The 15,805-nt window shown below is 39.6% G+C and overlaps 9 non-coding genes across 9 annotated transcripts; 1 reads left to right on the top strand and 8 right to left on the bottom strand.

Moving 5' to 3' along the window:
- Positions 1-573: 573 nt before the first annotated feature.
- Positions 574-645, top strand: trnae-uuc (transfer RNA glutamic acid (anticodon UUC)). Its single transcript has one exon. It is a non-coding gene; the product is annotated as a tRNA-Glu (tRNA).
- Positions 646-3,255: 2,610 nt separating this feature from the next.
- On the bottom strand, positions 3,256-3,327 carry trnae-uuc (transfer RNA glutamic acid (anticodon UUC)). The gene has a single exon. It is a non-coding gene; the product is annotated as a tRNA-Glu (tRNA).
- A 2,071-nt stretch (positions 3,328-5,398) lies between these two features.
- Positions 5,399-5,471, bottom strand: trnak-cuu (transfer RNA lysine (anticodon CUU)). The gene has a single exon. It is a non-coding gene; the product is annotated as a tRNA-Lys (tRNA).
- A 624-nt stretch (positions 5,472-6,095) lies between these two features.
- trnaf-gaa (transfer RNA phenylalanine (anticodon GAA)) lies at positions 6,096-6,168 on the bottom strand. Its single transcript has one exon. It is a non-coding gene; the product is annotated as a tRNA-Phe (tRNA).
- A 3,625-nt stretch (positions 6,169-9,793) lies between these two features.
- trnal-caa (transfer RNA leucine (anticodon CAA)) lies at positions 9,794-9,904 on the bottom strand. Its single transcript has 2 exons — positions 9,867-9,904; positions 9,794-9,839 (listed from the first exon to the last, which is right to left on the bottom strand). It is a non-coding gene; the product is annotated as a tRNA-Leu (tRNA).
- A 344-nt stretch (positions 9,905-10,248) lies between these two features.
- On the bottom strand, positions 10,249-10,321 carry trnak-cuu (transfer RNA lysine (anticodon CUU)). Its single transcript has one exon. It is a non-coding gene; the product is annotated as a tRNA-Lys (tRNA).
- Positions 10,322-10,945: 624 nt separating this feature from the next.
- On the bottom strand, positions 10,946-11,018 carry trnaf-gaa (transfer RNA phenylalanine (anticodon GAA)). Its single transcript has one exon. It is a non-coding gene; the product is annotated as a tRNA-Phe (tRNA).
- A 906-nt stretch (positions 11,019-11,924) lies between these two features.
- trnaw-cca (transfer RNA tryptophan (anticodon CCA)) lies at positions 11,925-11,997 on the bottom strand. The gene has a single exon. It is a non-coding gene; the product is annotated as a tRNA-Trp (tRNA).
- A 3,687-nt stretch (positions 11,998-15,684) lies between these two features.
- On the bottom strand, positions 15,685-15,756 carry trnaw-cca (transfer RNA tryptophan (anticodon CCA)). The gene has a single exon. It is a non-coding gene; the product is annotated as a tRNA-Trp (tRNA).
- Between the last annotated feature and the right edge of the window lie 49 nt (positions 15,757-15,805).

Below are 15,805 nucleotides of genomic sequence, written 5' to 3'. Positions count from 1 at the left end.
AAAACATACCTCTAGTCGAAATATTTGCTATTTAATTAAAAAAAAATGTTTTGAATTTGCAAATGGCAGACATTAGGACAATCTGAATTGCTCATATCAAGCTGCGATGTAGCGTATGAGAATCACTGACACAATACGAGGGGAATTAGCTCAAATGGTAGAGCGCTCGCTTCGCATGCGAGAAGTAGCGGGATCGATGCCCGCGTTCTCCAAATAGTTTTAATATATCTGCGTATTTAGTCCCAACGCATTATGGAGATACATACAGTGTGACAATTCTTTGTAACAGAGTCGCCCGCCCTACATGTGTATTTTAAAGCAGTCTGCTAATTTGTAATATTCCCGCAGACTGAAAAACTGCAGTGCGCCGTCCATCGTATGCCTTCCGAGAAGCACAAAGGGAGATTTTTTATATTTTTTAGCAATTGAAGAGTTTGTGTTAATTGAGAATAAATATAAATGGCTTGAAGTTTGCTTTAATTTGTAACGTGTTTGTAATGAATTAGTGGTTTTTTACCATCATTGTACTGTATACTAGCTACTGTTGCATGTCCAGGAGTTTGTTAATCAGCTTCCCATATGGTCTAGCGGTTAGGATTCCTGGTTTTCACCTAGGTGGCCCGGGTTCGACTCTCGGTATGGGAACGTCTTTGTTATTGTCATTTTGTTACAGAACTGTGGTCATGTGTAATGTGTTTTCATTATGATGATAAACCTACAGTTACTTGAAATTATATATATATATATATATACACAGAATGATGCAATGTATTTGTCTCTATTCACATCACCTCACATTTCACTGGTTGCCTACGAGGGCTTGAGAGGGGTGACGTAAAAGTGAGAGAGAAAGAGCAAAGTTTAAACACATAACATACAACAATCTGACACTCGCTCCCGACGGGTCAAGCAGCATCCTCTGGCTGCTGGGCATTTAGTGGAACAAGAGACAGGAAGGGGACCAACAGGACAAAAGGACAGATCCTTCGCAACTCAGTGCGGCATCCTCAGGCAGCTAAGCTGTCAGCTGGGCAGCGTGTAGAGCTTAGGAAAAGTGTCTCGGGTCCGTTTAGGAGAGACAAAAACAGAGAACCCCCTCCGTTTAGGACACACGGAAACAGAGAAACGATGGAATGCTGTCAGTAGTGTGCAGTGGCCTGCTGTAGAGAGCAGAGAGCTGCTGAATGCAGTGGAAATTGGTATTTGAGAGTTAAGGCGTTTAAGATGATGTCGGAGATGGGTCTGCCTTTGGGCAGAGATGAAGAATGCGTATATCTGAGGCCTCTGCAGAACCTGAGAGGATGAGATGTGTTGCTCGGAGGCTGCTGCAAAACCTATTGATTTGATCAGGAGCAGTCTAAGAGTGTATTGTCTATTGCGGTGCTGGAGGACTCTTGACTGAAATGTTGATAATCGTAGGACATAGTTTCCGTATGTGCCTGGAAGCTCAAATTGAATGAAATGGACTTTGAAAGTTGTATTAAGTGCCTTGATGAAGTTGGGGGCAAATGAGGAAGTGCAAATCCGGGAGCAAGAAGGTTGCAGGAATGGCCTGATGCAAGGAAGCTGGAAAATTAATGTGACAGTGGATTCTTAACATCTCAGAAAGCTGATAAGCATGGCTTCATGACCAGATCCTCGAAGGGAGGGGTTTTGATTTGAAATATTCAAATTAATATATGAAGCAAAAGAGGTTGAGGCAGGACGGGACTAAGAATCCCTCGGAAAGACAACGAACTGCAGGAATTGATAGAAAGTTTGGAGAGTGCGAGATTCGCAGCGATAGCAAATCAGTTTAAATTATGTAGTTTGTGGTGTTATGCTGCCATCTCGAGGTTGCGATTGGAATTGAAACTATTGGCTTCAGTGAAGCAGGGTAGCATATATTTGGTTATTGCGATTAAAATCCTTGTCTATGGATAAAACGTTTGCTTTAGAACAGTTAGTGATGATATAAGTAAGTTAACGTAGGTCTAGAAGAGGAGCCTGCAGTATTTAGATGTCATAATTCGGCGAGTTAAAGCTCTCATGTTGCAAAAGCGCAGCAGCAGGAGCCAGAAGATTGCAGTAGTGAGGCACAGGCTCGCATTGCCTGTTAAAGCTGCCTGGTCGCCATGGCAACTTACCACTCCCAGTAGTCACTCGATGATGTGTTGCCATGGTAACCATGGTCTGTGAGGCGCCTTTGTGAAAGAGTTGCAGTGCAGCGGTGACGTCGGAACAGTCTTTCTGATGAAGACGCAGAGCAAGCTGAGAATGACGCTGCGCTTTGAACGGCGCTGTAGCTGCGCTGGAGACTGGAGGGAGCAGAAAAGACTAACGATGGAGCTCCTGCTGAAAAATACAAAAGCTGAATGATGAAAAGAATCACCTGAGCAGGTAGGAAAATAGCTGATACTGTCTGCCAGCGCTGAGCAGAGAAATGACCTGCAGTGAAAGGAGCGAACAACAAAAAAACAAACACAGACCAAAAACAAACACAGACGAAGGGCGGAAGCAGTGCTGGGTGTATAAATAGAAAAGAAGGAGAGATTGACATGCAAGCTACCTAACGGGATTGCCCATACCGCTCTGGTCACGCCCTTTTTACCTGACCAAACACAGCAGCGCAAGATTATGGCAGAGAGACTGGAACTTGATTGAAACTGAACTGCCCCCCCCCCCGGAAGTAATTTGTTTGTCGCTTTATAATCAATATGTTGTGTAGGCTAAATTGTATAAATAAATGTCCGGAGACATTCAAATCCAAACACGTTAAAAAATGAAATATAGTGGAATAGAAATAAAGACGGCTTTGACGTCGACGTGATTTGAACACGCAACCTTCTAATCTGGAGTCAGACGCGCTACCGTTGCGCCACGAAGTCCTGGCGTAGTGCAGGCTTGTTATGCAATCCTAGAGTGCACAGCGTGACATGACAATGCAATAATGTGTTAATTTACCAACAAAAGAAACATAAATAAATGTGTAGGTATTTATTTGTGAATAAACTATCTTGCTTCTATGATGGGACCGGAGACCTTACATCTGCAATCTAATGATCGTCCCACCCCAGAGAGACTTTGTCTTGAACAGGGATTAATATAATTTAAAAACAAACTGCGATGGTTCCACGCGATGGGAATGTGAATAGAGTCAAATACATTTGCATCATTCTGTATATATATATATCGAGTAACTGTAGCTTTATTATCATATTGAAGACACATTACACATGACCACAGTTCTGTAACAAAATGACAATAACAAGAACGTTCCCATACCGGGAGTCGAACCCGGGCCGCTTTGGTGAAAACCAGGAATCCTAACCACTAGACCATATGGGAAGCTGAGGAACACACTCATGGACATGCAACAGTAGCTAGTATACAGTACAATGATTGGTAAAAACACAAGAACCGATATTTCATTATAAACACATTACAAATGAAAGCAAACTTCAAGCCATTTATTTTTATTCTCAATTAACACAAACTCTTTAATTGCTAATAAATAAATAAATAAATAATCTCCCTTTGTGCTTCTCGGAAGACATACGATGGACGGCGCACTGCAGTTTTTCAGTCTGGGGAATATTACAAATTAATAGACTGTGCTTTAAAATACACATGTAGGGCGGGCGTCTCACACTTTGTATTTATCTCCATAATGCGTTGGGACTAAATACGCAGATACGTTAAAACTATTTGGAGAATGCGGGCATCGATCCCGCTACTTCTCGCATGCGAAGCGAGCGCTCTACCATTTGAGCTAATTCCCCTCGTATTGTGTCAGCGATTCTCATAGGCTACATCGCAGCTTGATATGAGCAATTCAGATTGTCCTAATGTCTGCCATTTGCAAATTCAAAACATTTTTTTTAATTAAATAGCAAATATTTCGACTAGAGGTATGTTTTCAATTTCTTCAAAAAGTAGTCTCAGCTCGTTGATTCAGTCGCTTTAAAATCCATCTCTGTGTCCCGATGCAGCAACGCTGTGTGCTGTGGCTCGAGCTTCTTTGACGAGGCAGGCAATGCAAAAATGCCAAAACTTGCTTTTGTATCACATGACAAACTTAAGGTATGCTTTAACGGCTTGGCTGTCTCAAGTTAGTTTGTATTGTTAATGTAACACCTCGTTGTTGCCCAGTCATTGTATCATATGAAGTAGATTTTGCCAGCTGGGGGTGACGGTCTGCCAATAAAAGATAAGACTATATTTGCAAGGATCATTTCTAGAGTTAAACTGTTTTGAAGGGATTGGTCTCGGTATCCACCAGGAGGAGTGGGAGTGTTTTCTTCTCAGCACCGAGCTGACAATAAGTTCAGTTGTTTAAATCATTAAGCAAATTTCAAATGGATCACTGCTAATGTTAAAACAATTTAAGAACACTTTAAACAGTAATGTGATTTGCACTACGCAGGACTAGATTGAGCTTAAATAAAGACATTACATCTGAAAATAACTTGTGCTTACCCCCACTTACAAGGAAAGTGTCAAACTTTGTATTCGTCCTCATAACGTGTTAGAAAATGTAAACAGCAGTTGGAGAATGCCGAAGTCGATCATCCTAGCATGTTAAACGAGGGCATTTCTCCTGTAAGCTGCGTCTAGTAATAGATGGTTTATACTGTTCTCAATGGTCCACATCCCAGCCTGAGACCACGATCCAGTGGTCGACGGAGATGTTTTTCAGTAATATGTTATTTGGAATATTAAAACAATCAAGTTAAATACATGTTTGGCCACAAAATATTTTTCAGTGACTTCATCAAGTAGTCTGTTTATAACAAAAATTGCAATCTGTGTTAGGAACACTATTTTAGTCTGATTTAAAATGGAAATTAAAATGGTATTGAGTGCTGACAAGAGTTTGGTATTAGCTGTTGATTTCCTTAAAACAATCTTTTATAGTAAAATGAACACATTTATTCCTTTTAAAAATAAGTAAAAGTGAACTGTTAGAAGTGGGATTTCAACCCACGCCTCCATTCAGGGACCAGAACACACAATTCTTTGAAAAGACAATGTCCTTGAGTTTGGCGTCTTAGACCAACCGGCCATTCTGACAAGCTGCGTTTGTTATTGTAGAAAACCGCATTATTTATTTCAGCACACACTAGGGTTCTCGTATCAATGCCCGATGGGTTTTATTACGCACATACCAACTGATGCTCCATGAATGATGTTAAGACAATTCTAAAAAAAAAGAAACGGATTGAAGCCAACCCAAAATAGTAAGATTATTTATTTCAATATCGTTATAGCTATAAACGATGCATGCTTTTTACAATAGCAATTGCTATTTGACAATGACCAATAAGTAATTTTGTTGCAATACTGTATACAATGTGAACTGAATCAGACTTTGCTCCGTTGTCTCGAAGAAACATCTTCAATTTGTATTTAAAAAGGACGCCCAACGTGGGGCTCGAACCCACGACCCTGAGATTAAGAGTCTCATGCTCTACCGACTGAGCTAGCCGGGCTGACTTTTCGAGGTTTCTTTCACTGTAACCAACTGAGCTATTAATTTGTCATCTTATTTGAGAAGATAGTGAATGACAGAACCAAAGATTCCAAATATAATCCACTGAACTGTAGCTTTCTTATCATAATGAAAACAGATTACACATGACCACAGTTCTGTATCAAAATTAAGTCGTAAGTATATGGTTTCCATTGTAGCTATTTACACACACTGCTCTGTTGTCTCCCAGGGTGTTATCTAACAAAACGACATATGCTGTGCTGCCATAATTGATTACATAGACTTTCCTGCCCCGTGTTGCTTTCTTCTTAGATGTGATCTCAGGTTCTGATGAGTTCTGCTCCCTCGATCACGTTCTGCAACATCTCGCCTTGCTCATCACTCCCGTATGCTTTGGCTGCTTAACAGGTTGTTCTCTGTGGCGCAATCGGTTAGCGCGTTCTTGTGTTAACCGAAAGGTTGGTGCTTCAAGCCCACCCAGGGACGATGTTTTTTGCATTGCTTAATCACATTAGAAAATGGCACTCTGATACGCTGTTATTTCATCCAATTACGCTGAAGAATAAATGTGCTCTGTTTTTTTTAGTTCAAAATAATACAAACCCAATATCGTCTTGTTGTTTGCCGAAACCCGGGATCGAACCAGGGACCTTTAAAGCTTCAGTCTAACGCTCTCCCAACTGAGCTATTTCGGCGTGACAAGACTGACGTTTTGAGATATCATTCTTTTTGGCAATCCAGTAAACCTGTAATGAAAAACGTTCAACAGCTCGGCAACACCATAATAGAATCCGAAGCCTTTACAAATGCTTTTCGAAACTGTTAAGTTTTCTCCCAAATGCGGTTCTCAACAAATGTTTTTTTTTTTTTGTATTACTTCCAGAGTAAGTCCAAAAGGCAAACACTGGAACTGGTTGCCTGAAAGTGCCGCGCTTGAACTGCCTCAAGAAACGCTTTGCTCTAAAACGTGTACATTAAAAGTCTATTAACATCTTTAACACAATCATCTGTATTCCAATAGCGGTTAATCCACAGGGTGATCAATAAAGTGACTGCTGGCTTTGTTTAAATATTAACGAGATGTTTTCAGGATTCACGCGTATTCTGAACAAGCACAATAGAATATGGTAGTGAAAGGACAAGCAAATAACAGGTTTATTGGCTCTGGTCTTGTATCATCACCCTGACTAATGTCCGCAAGAAAGTGGCATTAATAAAAACGTCATTATGGAAAGTTCCCAATGCGCAAATACGCAGCATATTTAAACTTCTTCACAATCTTAAACCTTCCCAAATGAATTTAACATACTTACTGAAAGTTTACGCACATTTTCACTATCTCATGCAAGGAAGTGTTAATATGACTTTATTACCCAACTGTGTCATTGAAGACTGGTCAACAGTAATTTCGGATTCACTTTAGTTTCTTGTGCTGTATCAAATGAAACATAAAAATGAATCGCAATACAATAAATATCTGTTTGATCGCTATACAATCAATATGTTGTATAGGCTAAATTGTATAAATAAATGTCCGGAAACAGTCAAATTCAAACACGTTAAAAATGAAATAGTGCGGAATAAAAACAAAGGCGGCTTTGACCTCAACGTGATTTGAACACGCAACCTTCTGATCTGGAGTCAGACGCGCTGCCGTTGCGCCACGGAGTCCAGCTGTAATGGCAGCTTGTTATGCAATGCTAGAGTGTACAGCAAGCATGCCAAACACATGGTAATGCCGACGCTGATACTAGGAAAACACGGGGTATCACCAGGGTCATGGGAAACAGCCGACTCAATACTTGTTCATAGCCAGCAGGGCTATGAAGTTGTCGGAAGTGTGTTTTATTCTCAGCTTTAAAAGTAAAGAAAACATAAAACAATACGATTTGCTTTTAGAAATTTCATTATTTGAAACGTGGGCATAAACACAGTTGTATTGGCTGGGAATCATATGCCTGTGTTTATTTATTTATTTTCTGCACGTATTAATTAGTATTGTGTGAATGTTTTATTTAGATCGTGTGTGAATATTTTATTTAGATCGTTTTTTTTTCTTTTCATAATTTTGATAATTTTCTGTTTGCTTTGCACTGTGTTTTTGCTGTGTTGATTATTATTTGTCTATATTGTTTGGTGCACGGGTGAAACAGAGTTCGTAATTAAAGTATTTTTTGTTTTGTTTATCACAAGCACTGAGCACACGGACCTCAGGTCCCGCCCCAAACAATTGCAGGTACCTGTACACCCCTGGAATTAGAAGGGCTTTGAGGAATAAAAAGGGCGAGGAACTAAGAGACTGGGAGCATGGAACTAGGAGATACCGGAATAGGAAAGAGAGAGAAGCTGAGGGAAGTAAACGAAAATAAAGAGGACGAGATTAGACAGCGAGTGGTTGGGGTTATTTTGCGCACGGACAGTGTCAGTTTCGTTTTGTTATTTTTTCTCGTAGACTCACTCTGGGAGGACTGCGGAATTTGGTGATTGAAGACATTTGAAAAGAGGTACTGACAAGAACCTTTGCGTTCGTGGTTTATGTCAGAATATCAGGATCTCTCCTGAGGACTTCAGCTGAAGCGCAGCACCCTATGGAGAGGGCTGCCCAAACAGGCGTCTGGACAGGAGCCCTAAGAGGAGGTCTGGACCAGAGAGTGGATGACGTATGGTTAAGAGAACAAATACACATTAAAATGCATCTAATGCTCAAAAATAAAACAATAATTCAAATAAACAAACTGTGCAAAAAAGGAAAACCAATCCAATTAAAATTCAAAAATCATACGTGATAATACTGAATAACATAATATTCAACACATTCGACACCCGTGACATTACCACCACTGCGATCTTGAAAATGTTTGTATGCCACAGAACTTAAGATCTGAAACGGAATGTTTGGCATCTACAAAATGTCTAGCTAGTGGTGGATGAATATATTTTCTCCTAATTGAACTTTTATGCTCGCTCATTAATGCGCAATTGTAACTGTCTAGTAGTTTTACCATCATATTGCAAATGGCTAGGACAAGAAATCACATTAATGACATGAGCTGAAGCACAATCACTTGAAAGATACTGTACTCTTTTTTTTCGTTGTATGGCTTGTACATTTTCTTAGTTTTAAATGTATTATCACAGGCGGTACACTTACGATTTGGAAAACATCCAGTAGATTTGTCCAGTAGACCTAGATCTCTCGAACATCTAAACGATTCAGCCCTTAATAAAGACCGTCCGTGTTCATTTCGGCGTTTATGACATTGTCTATACACAACAGCTCTTATGTAATCCTATTGGTATCGAATCGATCGCAATTAATGTGTTCCATGTTTCCAGTCAGTTTGATAGTTTTAATACTGTATTACATTCTGAATATGAATAGAGCTGAATTATTAATTGTTGATAATACTTAGAATACCAGATACATATTTTGCATTAAAAAGCAATACATGTGATTTATTTAAACAGTCGTTCATTATTTTGTGTATCAGCGGCCACACAAAGCTGAGCGCAGTGCGGTATACTGTAATGATGCTCCAGTCAGCCTGTCCGGACTGCACCTGAACCATCTTAAAAACACGAAGCCCCTAATAAGCTAATTTGTAAAAGTTAGTAAAGAGTTGCGCTAATATAACGAAGCTAAATTTGAACTCCTAGCTGGTACAACGAGAGAGGGCGAGAGGGCGGTGCAGAGAAGGAGGGGGAGACGCTGCTAGGCAACCGGCTCGTGAACATTCCGCTCAGCTGAGGAGAGACCGTTAGGATTTAAAAATGCGAACGTTCCGAGCGGCGTTAGGCGCTTCGTTAAATTAACACACCGTTGCTGGCATTTGAATATAACCATATTTTAAATACTCAAATAGGACTGTATTAAAAATATATGTTTTTCAAAGTAATATGTTATTTGGAATATTAAAACAATCAAATTAAATAACACATGTTTGGACACCAAAATATTATTCATCCTCATAACGTGTTAGAAAATGTAAACAGCAGTTGGAGGATGCCGAAGTCGATCATCCTAGCATGTTAAACGAGAGCATTTCTCATGTAAGCTGCGTCTAGTAATAGATGGTTTATACTGTTCTCAATGGTCCACATCCCAGCCTGAGACCACGATCAGTTATTTGGAATTTTAAAACAATCAAGTTAAATAACATGTTTGGACACAAAATATTTTTCAGTGACGTTAACAAGTAGTCTGTTTACAACAAAAATGCAATCTGTGTTAGGAACACTATTTTAGTCCGATTTAAAATGGAAATTAAAATGGTATTGAGTGCTGAAAAGTATTATTTTTAAAAATAAGTAAAAGAGAACTGTCAGAAGTGGGATTTGAACCCACGCCTCCATTCAGAGACCAGAACACACAATTCTTTAGAAAGACAGAGTCCTTGAGTCTGGCGCCTTAGACCACTCGGCCATTCTGACAAGCTGCGTTTGTTCATGTAGAAAACCGCATTATTTATTTCAGCACACACTAGGGGTCGTATCAAGGCCCGCATTGGGTTTATTACGCACATACCAACTGATGCTCCATGAATCATGTTAAGACAATTCTAAAAAAAAGAAACGGATTGAAGTCAACCCAAAAAAGTAAGATTATTTATTTCAATATCGGTGTAGCTATAAACGATGCATGCTTTTTACAATAGCAATTGCTGTTTGACAATGACCAATAAGTAATTTTGTTGCAATACTGTATACAATGTGAACTGAATCAGACTTTGCTCCGTTGTCTCGAGGAAACATCTTCAATTTGTATTTAAAAAGGACGCCCAACGTGGGGCTCCAACCCACGACCCTGAGATTAAGAGTCTCATGCTCTACCGACTGAGCTAGCCGGGCTGACTTTGCGAGGTATCTTTCACTGTAACCAACTGAGCTATTAATTTGTCATCTTATTTGAGAAAATAGTGAATGACAGAACCAAAGAATCCAAATATAATCCACTGAACTGTAGCTTTCTTATCATAATGAAAACAGATTACACATGACCACAGTTCTGTATCAAAATTAAGTCGTAAGTATATGGTTTCCATTGTAGCTATTTACACACACTGCTCTGTTGTCTCCCAGGGTGTTATCTAACAAAACGACATATGCTGTGCTGCCATAATTGATTACATAGACTTTCCTGCCCCGTGTTGCTTTCTTCTTAGATGTGATCTCAAGTTCTGATGAGTTCTGCTCCCTCGATCACGTTCTGCAGCATCTCGCCTTGCTCATCACTCCTGTATGCTTTGGCTGCTTAACAGGTTGGTCTCTGTGGCGCAATCGGTTAGCGCGTTTGGCTGTTAACCGAAAGGTTGGTGGTTCAAGCCTACCCAGGGACGATGTTTTTTGCATTTCTTAATCACATTAGAAAATGGCACTCTGATACGCTGTTATTTCATCCAATTACGCTGAAGAAAAAATGTGCTCTGTTTTTTTTAGTTCAAAATAATACAAAACCAATATTGTCTTGTTGTTTGCCGAAACCCGGGATCGAACCAGGGACCTTTAGATCTTCAGTCTAACGCTCTCCCAACTGAGCTATTTCGGCGTGACAAGACTGATGTTTCGAGATAACATTCTTTTTGGCAATCCAGTAAACCTGTAATGAAAAACGTTCAACAGCTCGGCAACACCATAATAGAATCCGAAGCCTTTACAAATGCTTTTCGAAACTGTTAAGTTTTCTCCCAAATGCGGTTCTCAACAAATGTTTTTTTTTTTTTTGTATTACTTCCAGAGTAAGTCCAAAAGGCAAACACTGGAACTGGTTGCCTGAAAGTGCCGCGCTTGAACTGACTCAAGAAACGCTTAGCTCTAAAACGTGTACATAGAAAGTCTATTAACATCTTTAACACAATCATCTGTATTCCAATAGCGGTTAATCCACAGGGTGTTCAATAAAGTGACTGCTGGCTTTGTTTAAATATTAACGAGATGTTTTCAGGATTCACGCGTATTCTGAACAAGCACAATAGAATATGGTAGTGAAAGGACAAGCAAATAGCAGGTTTATTGGCTCTGGTCTTGTATCATCACCCTGCCTACTGTCCGTAAGAAAGTGTCATTAATAAAAACGTCATTATGCAAAGTTCCCAATGCGCAAATACGCAGCATATTTAAACTTCTTCACAATCTTAAACCTTCCCACATGAATGTCAAATACTTACTGAAAGGTTACACACATTTTCAATATCTCATGCAAGGAAGTGTTAATATGACTTTATTACCCAACTGTGTCAATGAAGACTGGTCAACAGTAATTTCGGATTCACTTTAGTTTATTGTGCTGTATCAAATGAAACATAAAAATGAATCGCAATATAATAAATATCTGTTTGATCGCTATACAATCAATATGTTGTATAGGCTAAATTGTATAAATAAATGTCCGGAAACAGTCAAATTCAAAAACGTTAAAAAATTAAATAGTGCGGAATAAAAACAAAGGCGGCTTTGACCTCGACGTGATTTGAACACGCAACCTTCTGATCTGGAGTCAGACGCGCTACCGTTGCGCCACGAAGGCCAGCTGTAATGGCAGCTTGTTATGCAATGCTAGAGTGTACAGCAAGCATGCCAAACACATGGTAATGCCGACGCTGATACTAGGAAAACACGGGGTATCACCAGGGTCATGGGAAACAGCCGACTCAATACTTGTTCGTAGCCAGCAGGGCTATGAAGTTGTCGGAAGTGTGTTTTATTCTCAGCTTTAAAAGTAAAGAAAACATAAAACAATACGATTTGCTTTTAGAAATTTCATTATTTGAAACGTGGGCATAAACACAGTTGTATTGCCTGGGAATCATATGCCTGTGTTTATTTATTTATTTTCTGCACATATTAATTAGCATTGTGTGAATATTTTATTTAGATCGTGTGTGAACATTTTATTTAGATCGTTTTTTTTCTTTTCATAATTTTCATAATTTTCTGTTTGCTTTGCACTGTGTTTTTGCTGTGTTGATTATTATTTGTCTGTTTTGTTTGGTGCACGGGTGAAACGGAGTTCGTAATTAAAGTATTTTTTGTTTTGTTTATCACAAGCACTGTGCACACGGACCTCAGGTCCCGCCCCAAACAATTGCAGGTACCTGTACACACCTGGAATTAGAAGGGCTTTGAGGTATAAAAAGGGTGAGGAACTAAGAGACTGTAAGCATGGAATTAGGAGATACTGGAATAGGAAAGAGAGAGAAGCTGAGGGAAGTAAACGAAAATAAAGAGGACGAGATTAGACAGCGAGTGGTTGGGTTTATTTTCTGCACATACAGTGTCAGTATCGTTTTGTTATTTTTTTTCGTAGACTCACTCTGGGAGGACTGCGGAATTTGGTGATTGAAGACATTTGAAAAGAGGTACTGACAAGAACCTTTGCGTTCGTGGTTTATGTCAGGATATCAGGATCTCTCCTGAGGACTTCAGCTGAAGCGCAGCACCCTATGGAGAGGGCTGTCCAAACAGGCGTCTGGACAGGAGCCCTAAGAGGAGGTCTGGACCAGAGAGTGGATGACGTATGGTTAAGTGAACAAATACACATTAAAATGCATCTAATGCTCAAAAATAAAACAATAATTCAAATAAACAAACTGTGCAAAAAAAAGGAAAACCAATCCAATTAAAATTCAAAAATCATAAGTGATAACACTGAATAAAATAATAATCAACACATTCGTCACCCGTGACATTACCACCACTGCGATCTTGAAAATGTTTGTATGCCACAGAATTTAAGATCTGAAACGGAATGTTTGGCATCTACAAAATGTCTAGCTAGTGGTGGATGAATATATTTTCTCCTAATTGAACTTTTATGTTCGCTCATTAATGCGCAATTGTAACTGTCTAGTAGTTTTACCATCATATTGCAAATGGCTAGGACAAGAAATCACATTAATGACATGAGCTGAAGCACAATCACTTGTAAGATACTGTACTCTTTTTTTTTTCGTTGTATGGCTTGTACATTTTCTTAGTTTTAAATGTATTATCACAGGCGGTACACTTACGATTTGGAAAAAATCCAGTAGATTTGTCCAGTACACCTAGATCTCTCGAACATCTAAACGATTCAGCCCTTAATAAAGACCGTCCGTGTTCATTTCGGCGTTTATGACATTGTCTATACACAACAGCTCTTATGTAATCCTATTGGTATCTAATCGATCACAATTAATGTGTTCCATGTTTCCAGTCAGTTTGATAGTTTTAATACTGTATTACATTCTGAATATGAATAGAGCTGAATTATTAATTGTTGATAATACTTAGAATACCAGATACATATTTAGCATTACAAAGCAATACAGTGATTTATTTAAACAGTCGTTCATTATTTTGTGTATCAGCGGCCACACTGAGCTGAGCGCAGTGCGGTATACTGTAATGATGCTCCAGTCAGTCTGTCCGGACTGCACCTGAACCATCTTAAAAACACGAAGCCCCTAATAAGCTAATTTGTAAAAGTTAGTAAAGAGTTGCGCTAATATAACGAAGCTAAATTTGAACTCCTAGCTGGAGCAACGAGAGAGGAAGAGAGGGCGGGGCAGAGAAGGAGGGGGAGACGCTGCTCGGCAACCGGCTCGTGAACATTCCGCTCAGCTGAGGAGAGACCGTTAGGATTTAAAAATGCGAACGTTCCGAGCGGCGTTAGGCGCTTCGTTAAATTAACACACCGTTGCTGGCATTTGAATATAACCATATTTTAAATACTCAAATATAACTGTATTAAAAATATATATTATGTTTTTCAAAGTAATATGTTATGTGGAATATTAAAACAATCAAATTAAATAACACATGTTTGGACACAATATTTTACTTCCTCATAAGGTGTTAGAAAATGTAAACAGCAGTTGGGGAATGCCGAAGTCGATCATCCTAGTATGTTAAACGAGGGCATTTCTCCTGTAAGCTACGTCTAGGAATAGATCGTTTATACTGTTCTCAATGTTGCGCATCCCAGCCTGAGACCATGATTCAGTGGTTGACGGAGATGTTTTTCAAAGTAATATGTTATTTAGAATATTAAAACAATTAAGTTAAATAACATGTTTGGACACAAAACATCTTTCAGTGACGTTAACAAGTAGTCTGTTTACAACAAAAATGCAATCTGTGTTAGGAACACTATTCTAGTCGGATTTAAAATGGAAATTAAAATGGTATTGAGTGCTGACAAGAGTTTGGTATCAGCTGTTGATTTAAATCAGCTTAAATTATTTAGAGCTTGTGGTGTTATGCTGCCATCTAGGAGGTTGTGATTGGAATTGAAACTATTAACTTCAGTGAGGTAGGGTAGCATATATTTGGTTAATGCGATTAAAATCCTCGTCTATGTATAAAACATTATGCTTTAGAACAGTTTGTGATGATATAAGTAAGTTAACGTAGGTCTAGAAGAGGAGCCTGCAGTATTTAGATGTCACAATTCGGCGAGTTGAACCTCTCATGTTGCAAAAGCGCAGCAGCAGGAGCCAGAAGATTGCAGTAGTTCGGCACAGGCTCGCATTGCCTGTTAAAGCTGCCTGGTCGCCAGGGCAATTTACCACTCCCAGGAGTGACTCGATGAGGCGTTGCCGTAGTAACCATGGTCTGTGAGGCGCCGGTGTGAAAGAGTCGCTGTGCAGCGGTGACGTCGGAACAGTCTTTCTGATGAAAACGCAGACCAAGCTGAGAATGACGCTGTGCTTTGAACGGTGCTGTGGCTGGGATGGAGACTGGATGGAGCAGAAAAGACTAATGTTGGAGCTCCTGCAGAAAAATACAAAAGATGAATGATGAAAAGAATCACCTGAGCAGGTAGGAAAATAGCTGATACTGTCAACCAGCGCTGAGCAGAGAAATGACCTGCAGTGAAAGGAGAGAACAACAAAAAAACAAACACAGACCAAAAACAAACACAGACGAAGCGCGGAAGCAGTGCTGGGTGTATAAATAGAAAAGAAGGAGAGATTGACATGCAAGCTACCTAATGGGATTGCCCATACCGCTCTGGTCACGCCCTTTTTACCTGACCAAATACAGCAGCGCAAGTTAATGACCGAGAGACTGGAACTTGATTGAAACTGAACTGCCCCCCCAGGAAGTAATTTGTTTGTCGCTATATAATCAATATGTTGTGTGGGCTAAATTGTATAAATAAATGTCCGGAGACATTCAAATCCAAACACGCTAAAAAATGAAATAGAGTGGAATAAAAATAAAAAAGGCTTTGACCTCGACGTGATTTGAACACGCAACCTTCTGATCTGGAGTCAGACGCGCTACCGTTGCGCCACGAAGTCCTGGCGTAATGCATGCTTGTTATGCAATCCTAGAGTGCACAGCGTGACG

Source organism: Acipenser ruthenus, chromosome 35, assembly GCF_902713425.1.
Source record: "Acipenser ruthenus chromosome 35, fAciRut3.2 maternal haplotype, whole genome shotgun sequence".
Taxonomy (NCBI): Eukaryota; Metazoa; Chordata; class Actinopteri; order Acipenseriformes; family Acipenseridae; genus Acipenser; species Acipenser ruthenus.
Note: the sequence above shows the minus strand (reverse complement) of the source record. Positions and strands in the feature narration are given on the sequence as shown.